The following is an 18,130-nucleotide window of genomic DNA, read 5'->3' as shown; positions in this document are numbered from 1 at the left end:
GTTTAGTTTCACCAATGTACCATTCCCTGCAATCTTCGTTACACTGTATGGCATAAACTACATTACTCTGTTTGTGCTGATGCAAAATTGTTTTAATTTTAAAAATAAATCTTGAAATGAGAATTTTGGCCAATATCAAGTTTTCATTTTAAAGCTCCAGTAAGCAACTTTTGGTTTGTTTCGACTTTGATGTAATAATGAAAATAATTTGATAATGGGAAAAGCGTGACGTAGAAATGAAGTGCTTAAAAACAGTGCCCCAGAAACTGTTGAGGTCAAGATCTGTGTGGACATGAATTATAATCCGTCAGAGATTTTGTTTCTAAGCAAACTGCCAAAAAAAGAAAGTCAAACTCTTCTGTATCTGGGTCTCTGAGCGCTGACCCAATTTGTATTACATAAGAGCCACTGAGAGAAATATCAGTAATCCCATACACTGTAACATACCATGTGTAATCTGTGACTGCTCTCAATCCTAACTCAGTGGGCTGAGAAGATGTGGGACGGATCACACAGAGGAGAAACGAGGTGAACGTTTCAGAAAACACAACTACGGCTGTCGACTGTAATTACGAAATGATGATTTAATTTACGGCAATGACAAGAAACCTGAAAAAAAAACACACAAAAAAATAAATGTGATGATGCTGAAGATTATAATGACACACTTTTATGAAGGCTGCCACTAGTGGACCTGAAAAACAGTCCCAAAAGCTGCTGTTCCCCAAATGGCCACTAGAGGTGGGACCCAAAAGTGAGTCAAACCCCATCAGGTCACATATTAAAATGTACAACAGAAATAAACATGTTCACAGCCTGGTCAAAAACATAACTTTGGACCCTGTGGTCTATTTCTCTATTTATGACAACAGTACAGAGAGTAAATATTTATATATATTCTATATTTAGTTATATAAAGATTTGAAAATGTGCATAAATAGAGGCCAGGTTGATGCTGCTAGCTGACATCAAAAGAGCTAAATTTGTCCCTGATCTTAACCCCCTGGCTGTGCAGATTTTCTACATTTGGGGAATATTTTCATTTCACTTGCACGTTTGTTAGTTTATGAGTTAGCAATAATCAAGGAAATAGATTGTGTAACTTTGAGGGAGGTCTCTCTTTAAAGGACGGGATAACTCACTACTTTGTGACATTCATACAACAAATAAACGTTTTAAAATTTGTTTTCTTCTCTTGAGATCAGATCTGATAAAACGTAACTTTTGTTTTTTTTTTTTAAATCTGCTTCATGTCATTATTTTTGCAAATTCAAGACTCATTAATTGCAAATAAATCTGAAAATGTATAAGTTTATTTTTCGAGTTCATACCGCTAAAGCAAGCTAGAGTGACGTCTCTGTGAACTTACTGTTTACAGTGAAACTGAGACTCACCACTAACAGATGAATGGTCGCTCCCATTCAGGATGTAATGAATCAAGAAATTACAATTTACTTTGCAGACGGGTCTAATTTTCTTCTCTTTTGATCCGAACACATGGCTGTTCCTCAAGTTGCTAAATGGAGCGTAAATAAAGGAACACACGGAGAGGAAGACTTGGCTGAGAGTCATTCATGGCTCCATACTGGCTTCAACGGAGAGCTTAAACAGTTTGATATTGTTCTCAAAACGCCGCAGCTCGAGTATTGACTAGAACTAGGAAGAGAGAGCACATCTCTCCAGTGTTAGCTTCTCTTCACTGGCTCCCAATTAAATGTACAATAGAATTTAAAATCCTTCTTTTAACCTACAAAGCCCTTAAAAATCAGACACCCTCGTATCTTAAAGAGCTCATAATGCCCTATTACCCCTCTAGAACACTACACTCCCAACGTGCAGGCTTGCTAGTTGTACCCATAGACTGTAAATAAAAATGGACAGTGTTGCTCCGCCTCTTCCCATTGTACAGTTCTGAAGCCAAAAAATCCCTATCCTGGGCGCCGCCATTATGCAGCCAGAGTCTGTGAAGCCTATGTAATAAGCTCCGCCCTACAGCGTAGCGTCACAAGACGCTGTGTGTCCTTTGAAGTTTCACTCTACGGCGGCTGTGAATCAAAGGAAACCCAGAAGTAAAACCCCGTTTTTTAAACTTTAATAACTAACGAAAAAGAAACTTTTCAGAAAAAAGAGACCTTGGACACAAAAAAGTCAAATACTAAACATTCGTACGACGTGTATTTATTTTTTAAAGTTTGACTGCTCCCCCATTCAAATGAATGGGGGAGACAGATTTTTTTACCTATACTGCAGCCAGCCACCAGGGGGCAGTCACACTGCTGAAAGCCTCACCACCAGCCACCGGAACCTCTCCCTTGGTTGTACCTGAAATCTCTAAAAGTAGTATAGGAGGTAGAACCTTCAGTTATCAGGCCCCTCTCCTTTGGAATCATCTACCAGTCAAGGTCCGGGAGGGAGACACCCTCTCCACTTTTAAGAGTAGGCTTCAAACTTTCCTTTTTGATAAAGCTTATAATTAAAGCTGGCTCAGGCTTGGACCAACTTTTGTTATGCTGATATAGGCCTAGACTACTGGGGGAACTGGCGCACTAACACATTGGTATCCTAGCTCACCCCCTTCCCCCCAACCCCTTCATCACTTACTTTAACTCTGCCTGTCCCATTAAAGTTACTAACCATAGACCTTTCTGGAGTCCCTGAGCTCCCTTGTCTCGTAGATTCCTCTGAGCTGCCGTAGACGTCCTCCTGCTGCGGACGTTCTGGACTCCAGCTGATACGGACATGCTGGACTCCAGCGGCAACAGCTTCTACTACTCGTCTCATCACTATCACCTCTCTCTCTTACTCCCCTCTATCTGTCTTTTCAGACCCAACTCAGTCGAGGCATGATGGCTGTCTAACATGAGTCTGGTTCTGCCTGAGGTTTCTGCCTGTTAAAAGGAAGTTTTTCCTCACCACTGTTACTAGCTAAATACTGTGATGTGCAATGCTCATGATGGATTAAGGTGGGGTCAGACTGAGTCTTACCCTGTCTTGAAGTTGGGTCTCTGTTCATAATTTGACATAGAGTGGTCTAGACCTCCTCTGTTTGTAAAAGCGTCTTGAGATAACGTTTGTTGTGATTTGGCGCTATACAAATAAAGATTGATTGATTGATTGATTGATTCTCAGATGTATATATCGTAGTTCCACAACGGATTCAAAGGCTGGAAGTAACCTGAATGTTTTAAAAGCCAATGATTGGAAGCTTAGCGTTCTGATGTTTTTATTACTGCTCATGTGACAGCTCGTACACTAAACCCCCACCTCCTCATCTTCTTGGTTCATTCACAAACCATGCAGTAACTCATGTGTTGAATACAACATGAAGACAGGTGCTAGAAAGAAAAACTCAAACCCAGGACTCACTTTCATGCCATAATTCATGGTCACACAGTGTGATTGGTTTGCTCACTTGACCAGTTCAGGAGTGGGTTCTGTGTCTGCGGCTCTTCTTCTGTCCTCCCCACATTTCTGTGTCAAAGGGGAACTCAGATCAATAACAAATTTCATGCTCTCTGGTGTCAGCGCCGCGTCACAGCAACTGAAGGAGAAGCACTCAGCTCTTTGAAACTTTCATTTCTGCCATCTTTGATGATCCTGCTGAGAGATAAAAGATGGTTTTCTGAAGCTGATTGTACTTCTTTTGTTTTCTTCCGTGACAACGCCTCGTCTCTTCTGTCTCCTTGTTCTCTGTGTCCCCTTTTGAAGATTTGACCTCCGACCTCTCATTTAGCAGACAGTCATATGTCATTGCATGTTACAAGACTCTTCCAATCAGAAGTTGCTATTGATTTTACAATACATCAGTCAAGGCCTCTTGATCCGGAGGTCAATGGGAGGTCCAGCCTCCATCTGAAGAGCGCTGACCTCTTTAAGTCAGCGATGGCAGAATGTCTCAACACGAGCTGATTCACCTTGAGTCAGGACAGTGAGAGATGCTTCGACTGAGGGATTAAAGTCTTTGTGAAATGCTGGGGAGAAAAGAAAGATGAAACTGAAATGCTTGCAGTACCTTTGTTAGCTGTCTTACCCTGACATAAACGAGTGGAGTTCAGGATGCTTAACTGTTTTAAGGGAGTATCTGTACTTTAGTTAAGTGTTTAGATTTCTGTCAATTCCCACTTTTACTTCACCAAATCTCTGAAATAAAATCTCTCAGACATAAATATCTTCAAAAGCCAAAGTTCATTGGTTGAACTTAGTTAAAGTTAAAAAAAATGTGCTTCCTAGTTTTTAGCGTCAACTTAACTCGTACATCAAAGACCTTATCAGCTGATCAGCAGTGTTAATTTTGGCGACTATTGTAGATTTAGTCTTAGTCTTAGTCTTTAGACGAATATGCCTGTTAGTTTTAGTCACATTTTAGTCTTTTCAGCCCTTTTTAGTCTTAGTCTAGTTTTAGTCGACGAAAACTCAAAACGTTTTAGTCTTTGATTTTTGCCAAAACATCTTCACTCTTTAGATAATTCATGTAGTTGATCAGATATTGTTTCAGGGTTGTACCAAGAGTTAAAATCGTCAACATTACAATGTTAGAATGTTACAATGTTACAATGTCATTTAGCAGACGCTTTTATCCAAAGCGACGAGAACAAGAACAACACAAGCAAAGATCTAGACAAGAGGAAACAAGATCAGTAAGAGTAACAAAGTGCTTCAAGTCCATTTGGGAGCAGGTATTGCCAAGCAGTGTAAAGGCAATGCACAAAAGTAAGTAAGGCTAATTATTTATTTATTTTTTCAAAATAAGGAACATCTACAATGAAGCAACCAAACAATTTAAGACCTTCCATTATCATCATCAACAATTAACATCACCACAATAATGACCAAAGTACCAAGTGCTGGGTCACTCAAGAACATTACACTCCTTTAACACTTTTGCTTGTGTAATATCTTAAGTTAAATAATTCAGCCTGGCCCTGCTAAAGAGTCAAAAGAAAACATTCTTGATGTGGCCACTATGACTGTATTTAGATTCTCTTGACTTAGAAAAATGCCATGAAAGGACTGTATTGCACATTTACGACGGTCCTTGAATGCACCTGCAGTGACAGGCGCACATGAGAAACAGGCAGTTCACGGCACTCTGAAATGCATCTGCATCTTTCAACAAGGAGTTGATCCAAACTTACTAAATGTGTCTGATGTTTCACCAAACTGGATTAAATCAAGCTGTGGACGCCGAGCTTTTTACGGTAATAGCGGCAACAATGTCAAATATTAAACAGACGTCCCCCGGTTGTGTCTTTGTCACTAACGCACATCGGGGGGTAAAAGTCCTCCATGAAGACGAGACAGATGCATGGAGGTGAGGAGAGCTGATTCATAAAGCACACCTGCTGCAGGTTGAGACTAAGCTGTGTCGCTGAAATAATAACTCAGGAAGTCATCACTTTATCTTTAAAGACGCACAGCGGGGGGAAACATGGATTCTTAATGTCAGACGATCTGCCACTAATGTTTTCGTCTCGTCAACGAAATCAAAACATATTTTCGTCAGAGTTTTTATTATCAGGGAAGCACTTTAACACGTCTTAGTCTCGTTTTCGTCCTGAAAAAATGAGTCGTTGACAAACATTTATCGTCATAATTTCGTTGACGAAATGAACACTGCTGATCAGTACGCTGCAGGTACAAAAACACGTGTGTGACATGTCTGAGGGTTGTGCAAAAACAAACGTGCTTTCTTACGCCAAAGCAAAGCTCTGAAAAACTACACAAACATCAGGGGTTAAAAGTCTGTTAAAATATGGGTGCTGTTGGCCTAGTGGTCTGGGCGTGCGCCCCATGTACGGAGGCAACGGTCTATGATTAGGCCACGATGAAATTGAAATGTTTTAAGTGTTTGCTGTATGATTTTGTTGATTGGTACTGTTCTGGTTTGTGTTTGTTTGTAACTCTGTAAAGCACTTTGAATTGCTCTTGTATGAATGGTGCTTTATAAATAAACTTGCCTTGCCTTGCCTTGCCTACGGTCCTCATCACAGCAGTCAGAGGTTCGGCTCCCGGCCTCTCTCTGCTCCCCTGCTCTCTGCTCCCCGCATTTCCTGTCTCTCTCCATCTTTCCTAGCCAATAAAAGCAAAAAGGCCCAAAATCATATCTTTAAAAAAAAGGAGAGGTAGTTAAGGCGTGTTAATTTTCGTGGTAGAGATGACCCATCTGCAGCGGTTTCCTTTCCCTAGCTTCTCTGCTAAGGGGCCGAGCTAACCGGCATCACTCGGGCTAATACACCTACCATCGACAAGTACCTCACATAACCCCACTCTGAAAAAACAAAGGCAAACTATCTCCCTTTATCCCTCTTTACAACCCTATCATGGTCTCAGCAGATGTGTGTCTAACATGAGTCTGGTTCTCTCTTTCCCCTCTCTGCCTGTCTCTTGCTTCAACTCTTCCTGTCCCATTAAAGTTACTAACCATAGACCTTTCTGGAGTCCCTGAGCTCCCTTGTCTCGTAGGTTCCTCTGGATCTCTGCTGCTGCTGTGGACGTGCCAGACTCCAGCTGCTACAACTACTACTATCCGTCTCATTGCTATCCTCTCTCTCTCTCTCTCTTCATCTCCCTCTATCCCTCTCTCAAACACGGTCTCAGCAGATGTGTGTCTAACATGAGTCTGATCCTGCTGGAGGTTTCTGCCTGTTAAAGGAAGTTTGTCCTTGCCACTGTAACTTGCTAAATGCTGCAAAGTGCTCTGCTCATGGTGGATTAAGATGAGATCAGACTGAGTCCTGTCTGTCTGTAAGATGGGACTGGATCTTATCCGGTCTTGATGTTGGGTCTTTGTTAATAATAGAACATAGAGTATGGTCTAGACCTGCTCTGTTTGGAAGGAGTCTTCAGGTAACATTTGTTGGGATTTTTTACTATAGAAATAAAGATTGATTGTGCAACAGTGTGGCTCCAGGATGTGTTTTTAGTGTTTTTATGCAACAGCAGAGGAATACAGCAGAGAGGAAAGATACAGGCTTGTTTTAAGAATTTGTTGACATGAAGAAAAATACTGAGTTTCCCCCGACTGATCCGTCTCTGGCTGTCTTCGCTCGTACTTGATAAGGATTTAGTTTTATTTGTGGAGAACCCTTCATGTGTCTTCAAACCTATGACGTTGTTGTCTAAAGCCGAGCTCATGATGTATACAGTATTTGTTTACGACTGGCTGTAAAACTCAGCGCGCTCTCAGTCTCACCTGTTGGCTGGAAAAGGGGGAGATTGCATCATTTGTCCAGCAGACGTGTTCTTGTGGAGCCGTTTGCATTTCCAGGAATCAAGAGCAGATCTGTTAGCCGAGGGGTCTGCAGACTTTATAGATGTCGCTTGAAGGTGAGAGTTTCTCAACAGACTGTGGTATGCCTGAACTGAAAAGAAAGAAACAGCAGGTGAAAGATGGGAGTGAACTTTCTTAAACTCGAGCAGGGGGATATTGCATTGGAGGTAAATTTTTCAACTGCAGGGAGCGGTGACTTCTGGGTGCGGGAGGCTTACAAGTCAACACAGACACATTTTTCTTTTGTGCCGTTTCGATGTTTCAACCAGAGAGAACAGTCAGCTCAACACTTGGTTTCATGTGCCGCTTTCCAGATATTTTGATGACTCTTCTGTCATCATGTCTGTCTCTCTATGACCTCCTCTTGATGTAGGAATCAGAGACAGTTTGAGAGAAAGAGAGAGAGAGAGAGAGAGAGAGAGAGGAAGCTGCAGCTCTTGGCTGGCGTTTAAATCTGAGGCTAAATCTGCAGTCCTGGGGGATGGATGTGGAGAGCTGTCCCCCATCCCCCGTAATTTTAAGATCTTAATCTGTTTCAGTTGGAAGACGCTTTACAAACTGTTTGCAGAGCGGCTGTCCCACAATCCCTCCGCCCTGAGACTGACAGTAACATCTCTGCGCTCCTGAATGCAACATAAAGGGGATGATGACGTTGATAAATGAGCTGTTCCTGATACCGCTTACATCCGAGTTCTGCTGATCCATGCAACAGGAAGAGAAGTACCGAACGCCCCACTTGTGGTTCATTAAGCACGATCAAAGAAACACAATTCAAAATGTGTGTCACTTTATTACCACTTTACAGCTTTCAAAGACTTAAGCCTGACACCCCTCTAAATCTCAAAACACATTAGTCATAGACTGAGAGATTTTGCAAAGACTGGGTATCTGGCAGGGTCACTGTTTCCAATAATATAAGTGGATTCCTGTTGAGATTATTTCCCATAATGCTCCCTGTGGAAATTAACAAGATGAAAACAAATAATGGAGCAGAAATAGAGTCAGCTTAAGGCAACAGCGGCCCATGTGTGTTGCTTTTTTCTGCAACGATTAAAGCTGTAATGTTAGCAGTTAGCATAATGAGCTAGTAGACCTCTAGCGAGATATTTCCCTTCTTCCTATTTATTATTTATCTTTTTATTTCTCATGTGCTGTCCCTGATTAAGCTTCCAAATTAAAACAGAACTCACAAAGTGTTGAGTTTAAGATATTACAAAAATTAAAAACACATTTCAGAGGAGCTAACCTCCTAAGCTACGAACGAGCAAACATCAAAGTATAGCATCACACAAGCGGCAACCTCTGCCCGCAAGAATTGAGGCCAATGCGGAAGTGCTAAAAACTGCAGTTCATCAAGGGTCCACTTGAGGCTGGCTCCAGAAGTACAGGAAACCACATACACAACAATTCAAAAAAGCCGATCTTTACAGCAGAAATAAACATGTGTAAGCTTTAATAGGAAAGACAGTTTGGAATTTGAGTTAAGATTAAAATATGTTTATTATTTATATGGTAACTATTTACATACAAGTTTATGTAAGTTATTATTGGTGTATGTATGTTCTTATAATTACTTCTACAGTGTCATCTAGTTGGGACCAAACGTGTTGAATGTACTTCTGTGGTTCTAATTACATTTACCTGGAGCTCGGTCATCCTGGCCTCTCATTGGTTGGTTCTAAAACATGTGATAGAGTGACAAGGAGTTGTGTTGTAATGCTGATCCGGGTGTGCTAAAAGTAAAGTGCTTTAAGAAAGTTATCCGTCTCCATCCTGCTGTTTCTTATTAATAGAGTGATCCAACTATCACCCATCGAACCCTCACGTTACACATGTTTACAGCCTGGTACAAAAAACAAGTGTTATCTGGATAGCTCATTTCTTGATTGGCACACACTGTACGGGGAGTGAATTTTTTCATAACGCTACAATTTAGAAGATATTAAGATTACAAGTTTTCCATTACAAGAGGCACAGCTGACTTGATTGACAGGCGGGAACACTGTAGCTGTTGGCTAGGAGGCTCAAAGCCCGCCTCTGTACATTACACTCGCTCGACAGCAGTTATGTTGAGTTCAACATTTCCAATATGGCTGCCGCTGATGATTAGCCTCAAAACAGCGCTTCAGAAACAGATGGGTGACTTCACGGATACTACATCCTTTATTTATACAGTCTGTGGCGTCACATCAAGGAGGATGTGTTGACAGCAGTTGATTGAGAGGAGACGTCAGAGGAGATTGAATGTATGGGCGCTGATTCAGATTAGGTGGAGGATGATGATACACCGACCAGCGGACCAATCACACAATACATTTTTGAGGAGGTGCATGGTGCTTCTGCTTCAGTACCAGGCTTCATGAACCTATTGCATATGCTATAGGGAAGATTTAAGAGTTTAAGAGCCATGGAGGATTTGCATAATTGGGGGCGCGGTCCTATAACTTCTATTTCCACATTTGCTTCAGCTTTTTGAAACAACTAAGAGAAGAGGATGAGCTGCACACGCATTCTGTGTCTCTTCATTGACTGTAACTAATAATAATAAAAATACATTTTATTTAACCCTCCTGTTATGTTGCGGGTCAAAATGACCCTTTTTAAAGTCTATTTTAGGCAATATATGTGTTTCAAACCAGCTAAACGCAACATAAAAAACTGGGCAGAATGTGACAGAGGAGGAGTCATGTTAATTTATCAACATTACTTCATAAAAAATAAAAAAATAAAAATTTAAAATAAAATAAACAAAAATCTATGTCATGTAAAATTATTGTATTTGTATTTGGGGCTTTACAATGTACATTAAAAAAAGTTTTCACATGAATTTTAATTAAATACAAGTGAGTTATCCTCATTGAACCACGATCTGTGAGAATTAAAGAACACCAATGGACTAAACAATGATTTAAATGGTCAGTAATGGAGTTAAAAATCAGATTAAATTTTTTTTATTGGATTCTGACACTTTTTGATAATTGATTATGCCCCGGGTCAAAATGACCCAGGAACATTATTTCTGTTCCAGAGAAACGAACATAACAGGAGGGTTAAAGTGCCTTTCTAAGCACTCAAGGACACTTTACAGAGAGGTTAAAATTAAAGCTGGATTGTTGTTAAATCAATGCTGTTGGTTGCAGGACTGCCGTTCGCCTCTTTAGCTCTTCAAACAGACTGTCTTCTTGTGCTCAGTCAAACCAGCTGACGCCCTCGTGGATGACGCTGCTCGGATTACTGTTAAAATCAGATTTTCTGTTGTAAGATCTGGTCCCAGGCTGACGGATTCTGCATAAACATGAATCTAAAAATAGAGAAAAGCATGATCCTAGATGAAAAACTGCAGATAATATTAAACCTGTTTGACTTTAATATAGCAACTTGCTGAAACAAAGTGCACTGGGCTGATGAGATTGTTTGGAGCTGTTTGCATTCTCCTTGATTTGTAGTGTTATTTGCACTGCTGTTTTCAGCCTGCAGAGCCTGACTGGAATTTGATGTCCATGTACATTTCATCTCATAAAGTTGGTCAGTTGTGCTCTCGTGTCTTTCTTGAGTGTCAGTGGTTGTTGGCTGCATCAATGTAATCTGGCAAAAGTGCTCCTATTTGAAGAAGTTGTGGGTTAAGAGACTTGTTCTTTCACAGATAAGTAAAAGTTGACACTGGAATAATGGGAAATAATCTCAACAATTACCTTGTTTTTCTTCCATGACTGAATCCTAACTGCAGAAGATTAAAAGAGAGTGATGAATGGAAGCAGTCTGTAGAAACAGAGAGGTGTATTTCATCCAGTCCCTGAGTCTTTGCTGCCTCGGTGAGACCCACACAGACCGTGGTGAATGCTAACGAAGCCGGCTGCTCCCGTCTTTGATGCTTTACAGCTGCTACTCCTTCAGTTGCAGTAAATGACATCAGAGAAGTGGAGGAGAATAAAATATACTCCGGAGAAGATGCTCAATGGAACATGTCTGATTAGAAAAAAGTTAGGTGGAAAGGATCAGCAGAATACAAATGATGGGGCCGATGGGGTTTCTCCGGGGCTTGCCTGGGATTTTAAGATCCATGTAAAGACGTGGGCTTGGGTCAATCCTGAACTGATGACCTCAGCCACGTCTATAATCATTCCAGCTTCAGTAGCAGGCTGGCAACATTCAATTCAGGTGTAAAGTTGGAGGTTTTAACATGGGACCCAAAGGGGATAGACTCACCTTGAAGCCAGCCTCTAGTGGCCACTCAAAGGAACTGCAGTTTTTTTGCACTCAATCCTGCAGGTTTTTGCTCTGGATTGATCCAAATCGTATCTAAAACAGTCTGATGGTACTCATGGACATTCAAGTGGAAATTTTAATCTTTTACTGTGGTAAGATTGGTTTATACTGGAGGATTAAACCATCTGAAGGTCCAGTCACTGTGCCATTTATTTCCCCCGTGAGTTTCAGAGCTCGAGGCAGAGTGATGCTCCTCTTGCATTCACTGTAATCAGGAAAAAAGAACGCCCTTAAGCTCCTCCTTCAGTCAGTTCTGGCATCTGCTGCATTAAACCCACTGCATATTGAGCCCTGTGCGCTGAGGATGGTTATTAAAGAGTAACCGCTCTTCAGATCGGAAACGATAAAAGCCCAGACTTCTGCAGCCCGCTCCAGCCCCGCAGACAACACAGGCGGCCAAATGTTTATCTGCCAAACTGGAAAGTTATTAAATGTTGGAAGCATCCTAAAGGAACTCGGGTTTGGTTAATAAAAATGTGCACACATTTACATCAATGGTCTGAATTAGGAAACAAGATTTCTGCCGCTTGATTAAACAGTGAAGGGATGTAATAACCACAGGCTTTATTAAAACTAATGAAGCGAGAGAAATGTTATTAGATTTATTGAATGAAAGATTCTTGTTTTCTGATTATTAAGACCCTCAACACACCATCACTCTGTGCGTGTCCCACCTTCACTGAACTACTGCTGCTGACAGTTTCCATCCATGTTGATTGTATTTTTAACTTTGCATTGTCTATAGATTGGTCAACTTTAGGCATTGATGTGATTTATGTGTAATTCTTCAATGCATGAAAAATATATACTGATATGAACGGAGCCTTCTGCCTGCACACGTCTGTGTTTCTGCACGTTTTCTGTTATCAAGCCTCCTTATCAGGTTCCTATATGTGCAAAACTCAGCTGCCAGGGTTCTCTCCTGCACTAAGCCCAGGCAGCACGACACCCCAACCCTCCTCCTCCTCCACTGGCTCCCAATAAAATCCTGCATCAATTACTAAATACAACTTCTTTGACCTTCTCCGCCTATACCCAGAACGTCCAGTCTTCAGACACTAGCCTGCAAGAGCATTTAGTGCCACAGCCCCCACCTTCTGAAACACCCTCCCACCAGACATCTGCAATGCCCCAATCCCTGGCAACATTTAAAAAACTCTTCAAGCACCACCTGTCCACCACAGCCCACAACCTCAGCTAACTCTGCCTTCTCATAGGACCCCCATGATAGCTTATTTGTCTCAGTTCTGTTTTTCTTAAGTGATTTGGGGTTATTGGAACGTGTAATATAAATTCAATGTATTATTAGAATTAACATTGTAATTTTATTATTATAATTATTATTATTATTATTATATAAATAATATTATTGATTTTACTGCAGAAAGCTATAACTTTAATTTTTTAATATCAACATTTGTTGCAGGATTTCAATTATCATTATTTTAAATATTATTGTTATTATTATTAATATTAATATTTTTTATTTAACTAATATAATAACAATTATTATTAGTAATAGTAGTAGGGTAGCATTTTTATTATTATTTAATCTTCTTTTTCTTATTTTATTATTATTATTATTATTATTATTATTATTATTATGTGTATTCTTGTCATAATTATTATTGTCGTTATTATTATTATTATTATTATTATTATTAACATCATTAATTTCATAATAAGTTTTATTTTATTGTTATTATAATAATTTCTATAATTGTCATTGGTATTACTATTATTTTTCAATCATCAATATTATCATTATTATTTTAATTATCATTATCATTAATATTATTTTCATTATTATTATTAATAATAATTATTACTACAGAAAGCAATAACTTTAATTCTTAAATTCTGTTTTACTTGATACTCTGACATCCCTTCCCTCTGCTCTCTCTCTCTGCTGTGTCTGTGGAGCTGTTGGAGATTCGTTGAGACCTGGAGTTGTTTTCCTCAGAGATCACCTACAATCCTGTCTGCTCTCAAACTGTTTAAAATGTTGTGTTTCTCAGCTTCACTACGGTTTTTCTCTGTTGTTGTTTTCCAATAACGAAGCAGACGTCAAGGCCAACACATTCAGTCCCTCTGAATCTCTTTTTTCTCTTTTCCTCTCACTTATGCAAACAAACCGAGGCAGGCAGAGTAATCCCCCCTCCATCTCCCTGTCATGGCTTCTAATCCAAGCCCCAGATGCCCTGGGCTCCTTAGCCAACTCTGTGTGTTCGTGTGTGTGTGTGTGTTGTTGGTGTTGTTGTTGTGTTGGTGTCGCAGCAGCTCAGCACACACAGACAGAGGGATTTTGTTTGGAAACAAAGCAGGAAACAGCTGGAATCTCTGAGTGTCTTGTTAATTTGTTTGGAGACTCTGCAGACTTTTTGGATGGGAGTCACAAACAGCAGAAGGAGCTGCAGCAGCTAATTGCTACTTTCATGTTGGACTGGTAAACGAGTTGGCTCATGGTCAGGTGAGAGGGGCTGAGTCATGGAGATGCTGCACAATGCACACATAAAAGAAAAGTCATAATAAATGTGCATGTGATGGAGCTGTTTGTACGGCAATCAAGCTGCACTGGACCAAACGATTTCCATTAAAGGAAAGAGAGTCTAAATTTAGAGATCGTGCAAATGAAAAGAGGCATGCAGAGTCAAAACAAATGCAGCAGCAGATCCAGATCACACACACCCAGAAGACACATGCAAAACAAAAAACGCTGTGAAGGAAGTCAACAGGGTAGCATGCTCCACGAATTTCCAACCCTTTTGTGCTAATAGAAATCATTTTGGTCTTAGATGCATGGTTGGATTGTCGGCAAAAGTAGGTATGCATTTCAGTGAAGTTAAAAGAAGGAAACCTGAACATGCAAAGTCTTCATCGAACACACAACCTTGGAGACAAATAGAATAATAACTTGCAAACCTACTAAAGCTAACTGGCTAGCCACCTAAGCCAACGTTAGTCCTGCAAGGTTGTACCATAGACTGTATAAATAATGGACGTAGTATCCGTGATGTCACCTATCTGTTCCTGAGCGCTGTTTTGAAGCCAGGCGGCGGCGGCGGCCATGTTGGAAATGCTGAACTTGTGTATACTCAAGCATAGTGTGAGGTAAAGAGGCGGAGCTTGAGCCTCCTAGCCAACAGCTATGTGTTCCCGCAAGTCAGTCAAGTCAGTCATGTCCTTATTTGGGCAAAACTGGTAATCTTAATATCTTCTGAACCGTCACGTTAGAAAAAAATTCACCCCCCGTATAGTGTCCGCCCAAATACCCCTTTTCGACCGAGGCAGTTTCAGGACCGGTTCGGAGCTGGTGCTCGATTGAGAACCATTTTTTTGGGTTTCAACTGCGAGTGAAACACCTACTGGCCAGGAAAACCAGTTCCAGAACGTCTCAAACTCTTTGCTGGTCTAGAACCGCGAACCGTTTCCCTCATTGTCCTGCAGCGAAAAAATAAAAAAGACTAATGGATTCCAAGGCAAAGCAGTGGTCGGCCGAGGAGACAAGCTGCCATTGTCCGCCCTTTGTTGTTGTTGTGAGGGAAAGTTCGTGCTAGCGCTGCTGGGAAAAGTGAGTCACGTACATCTGACGTCATGACGTGCCTCTTCCACGGGCTCAGGTGGGCAGAAAACCAAACTGGTGCTGTGTTGATTCGCGAGTTCGACCAACCCGGTTCGTATTGGTCAAAAAGAGGTACAAGAGAAATTAGTCACGTAGACCGAAGCCGTTTTTTGTACCAGGCTGTAAACGTTAGTGATGTGTCGGTTGCGAACGATCCGGATCTAAGAGCTGTTTCTGTTAAAGCCTCACGTGATTGGTCAAAGCATGTGGTGGCGTCTTGACCAATCACGTGTCTACATTGAGCAGAACGGGGAGGGGAGGGGTCACAGACACACACAGCACAGTGAGCACACCAACAGGAGGGAGATGAGAGGGAGAACATGCGCTACAGACAGAGAAGGCACTGGAAAGGTGAGCAAACGAGTGACTGCAGGAAACACAGGAAACTTTAGACACAGTTCAACGGCATAGACTGTTTAAAGGCAGAGTGTAGACTGTGCAAGGTGAAAGTGTCTTCAATCAGGGTCCACAACAAACCTGCAAAGACACATTAGAAGTGTCTGTGAAGGATCTCAGTCCTCCAGGTCATGGACATCAGAACTGTTTATCCATCAGTGCGATCAGTGAAGAATAAACAGTGAAGGGAACCTGCTGTTAATGAATGTGTTTAAAAGTGTATAAATAATATACATGCAATTAGAGATTGGACCTTTTTGTCTAATTGTGATGGGTCTTGTTTTTGTACTTTATAATACATTTTTGTAGCACTCTGCTCCATGTTGAATATATAAATAAAGCAATATAGATAATACACATTTGATATAATGTATGTTTTTACGTCAGTAACTCATTTTACATATAATTTTACATTACTTTAAGTAATACATTCATTTTAACAAGAAAAAATCTGGGGAGCCACTTGGGCTCTCTAAAAAGAGCCAGAATTCCCATCACTAGTAAACGTGTTTATTTCTGCTGTAAAGATCTGTAAAGGTCTTCTTTGAATGGGTGTGTATGTGGTTTCTGGTGTTTCTGCAGTCAGCCTCAAGCGGATTCTCAATGAACTGCAGTTTATAACACTTCCGAATGGCCTTATATTTTGAGATTGGAGGTTGCCGCTTGGATTGAACACATGCAGCATGAGCAGTAACAGATCATAACTTTAAAACTTGGTGTTTTAATCAGCCATTCACATATCAGTTGATTTGAAATAAGAAGTGTTGGCCTCAACCAGCAGGCAGATGTTTCCTGTTTCCATTTCAAAAGCTTTGTTAACATCTGCATTTTTTAACTGTATTCTCAGATAAGAACTGTACTTTTGCTGTGTTTCACTGGGTTCTCTGTGAACTTGATCACAGCCGGGCTCCAGCAGGCAGGTAAAGGTGTCTGAGGTTATTACAGGGGCAGTCACAGTCCAATGCTTTCTATCAGGGCCACAGTTAAGGCATTATTAGACAATGTGTGTGTGGAGGTATGTGTGTGCGTGTGTGTGAGGAGGGGACAGAGATGAGAGACTCAAATTGACAAGGGAAATTTTCCGCTTGAGGTGTCACCTACTTGTTTATCAAAGTGTCTGTAATCAAACTGCCTTCAACAGGAAATGGAGCCGCCATCGTCTCTGACTCTTAATCACATGAACTGCGCCGACTGTCGGCACAATTTGGCTCCTTAAGAGTCCCGACATCCTGCGCGAACGTGTCCTCCAGATCTCCTGTGACACAAATGTCGTCCTGATGAAAGACAGCCTGTGCCCTGATGTCAGCGGAGCTCCTGTAAATGTCAGCCGAGCCGTCAAGGGCAGCTCGCAATGAGAAACACACGAATGTGATGGTTGTGCTTTTTTCTTTGGCTAACATTTTCAGGTGTCTGTCTCCTGCGTGTGTTTTTGCCTCACCTCTGTCGTCTGACATTTCTCCTGAGTGTCCTCTGAAGGGGTGTTGTGTCACGTTGTATTTTCAGGATTTAAAAAGCCAACCCGTCACTTCAGGAGAAGCTTCAGAGAAATCAGGAGGATTATTATTTTACAGACACGAAAGCTTTCAAAGCTGCAGAGAGCTCCATTCAGAATCCCTGAAATTGAAATGTACTTAGAAATATTAAAAATAAGTAAACAAGATTTTGGGAAAGGACATGACGTATCAAAACCTGTTGACAGAACCACTATACAGAGGGGCAGCAGGGGAATATAAGATTATATATACCGTTGTTGTGCTTGCAGCTCTTTCACAAGAAACCCAATTATGTGCCAACTTCTCTTCAACCATGACTTTCTTTTCAGTCCGCTGCATTGTTTACAGCAGCTTAAGAAGTGACCATGTGTTGGTACCAAAAGCAAAGCCCCTTCAGATATGTCAGCAAAATAAAACCTTTCCACAAACAGAACAGAGCTGATAAATGCTGTTCTGTTTGTGGAGCTTGTTTTTGTTTGTTTGTTGTTTTCTGTTACTGTTAATTTAACTGTCCCCTGTGTTTTATAGTTTTATTGTGTATTTGTTTTGATGTCATGTGTATAAGGTTTGATGTGAATAAAAATTATTTATATCCTTACTGGCTTCATTATTTCCCCCAGAGGAGCACCCTTCATCCGTATCTGGTGAGTCCCAGTTTCACAGTAAATTGTAAGTCACACAAAGTTTGTTGAACCTGAAAAAGAAACACATTTTCTTGGGACTTATTTGGATCTTAAGAGGAGAAGAAAACAACTTTCAACAACTTGATTATTTCTGAAGGTGTATATATCTAATCACCGAATGTGCCTCAGCATCAAACCGACTGGTTGCTCAAGCTGACAGACTCTTAGCCACGCTTGCATTCACGTATGTTTCACTAGCAAGGACAGCACCAATAACAGGATGCAATTCGACAATTCTTCATTGATTTAATTGGAAAAGTGATTCTGATTTTAATGCTGAATTTCTCACTGTTGTTGGTTCCAGGACACGCTGAAGGGTTGCAAGGTCAGGGTGTGAAATGTGAGATCGAAAGGCGAGGAGAGGTAAAGGTTTGAATTTAAACGAGTGCTGGAAGAGGTT

At 40.9% G+C, this 18,130-nt stretch overlaps 1 long non-coding RNA gene across 1 annotated transcript; it reads right to left on the bottom strand.

Annotated features, from left to right (window-relative positions):
* Window positions 1-16,193: 16,193 nt before the first annotated feature.
* Window positions 16,194-17,758, bottom strand: LOC117832677. The gene is made up of 3 exons (XR_004635233.1): window positions 17,647-17,758; window positions 16,993-17,091; window positions 16,194-16,868 (listed from the first exon to the last, which is right to left on the bottom strand). It is a non-coding gene; the product is annotated as an uncharacterized LOC117832677 (long non-coding RNA).
* Between the last annotated feature and the right edge of the window lie 372 nt (window positions 17,759-18,130).

The sequence above is a fragment of the Notolabrus celidotus genome, chromosome 20 (assembly GCF_009762535.1).
Source record: "Notolabrus celidotus isolate fNotCel1 chromosome 20, fNotCel1.pri, whole genome shotgun sequence".
NCBI lineage: Eukaryota > Metazoa > Chordata > Actinopteri > Labriformes > Labridae > Notolabrus > Notolabrus celidotus.
This window is presented reverse-complemented; position numbering and strand designations above follow the sequence as displayed.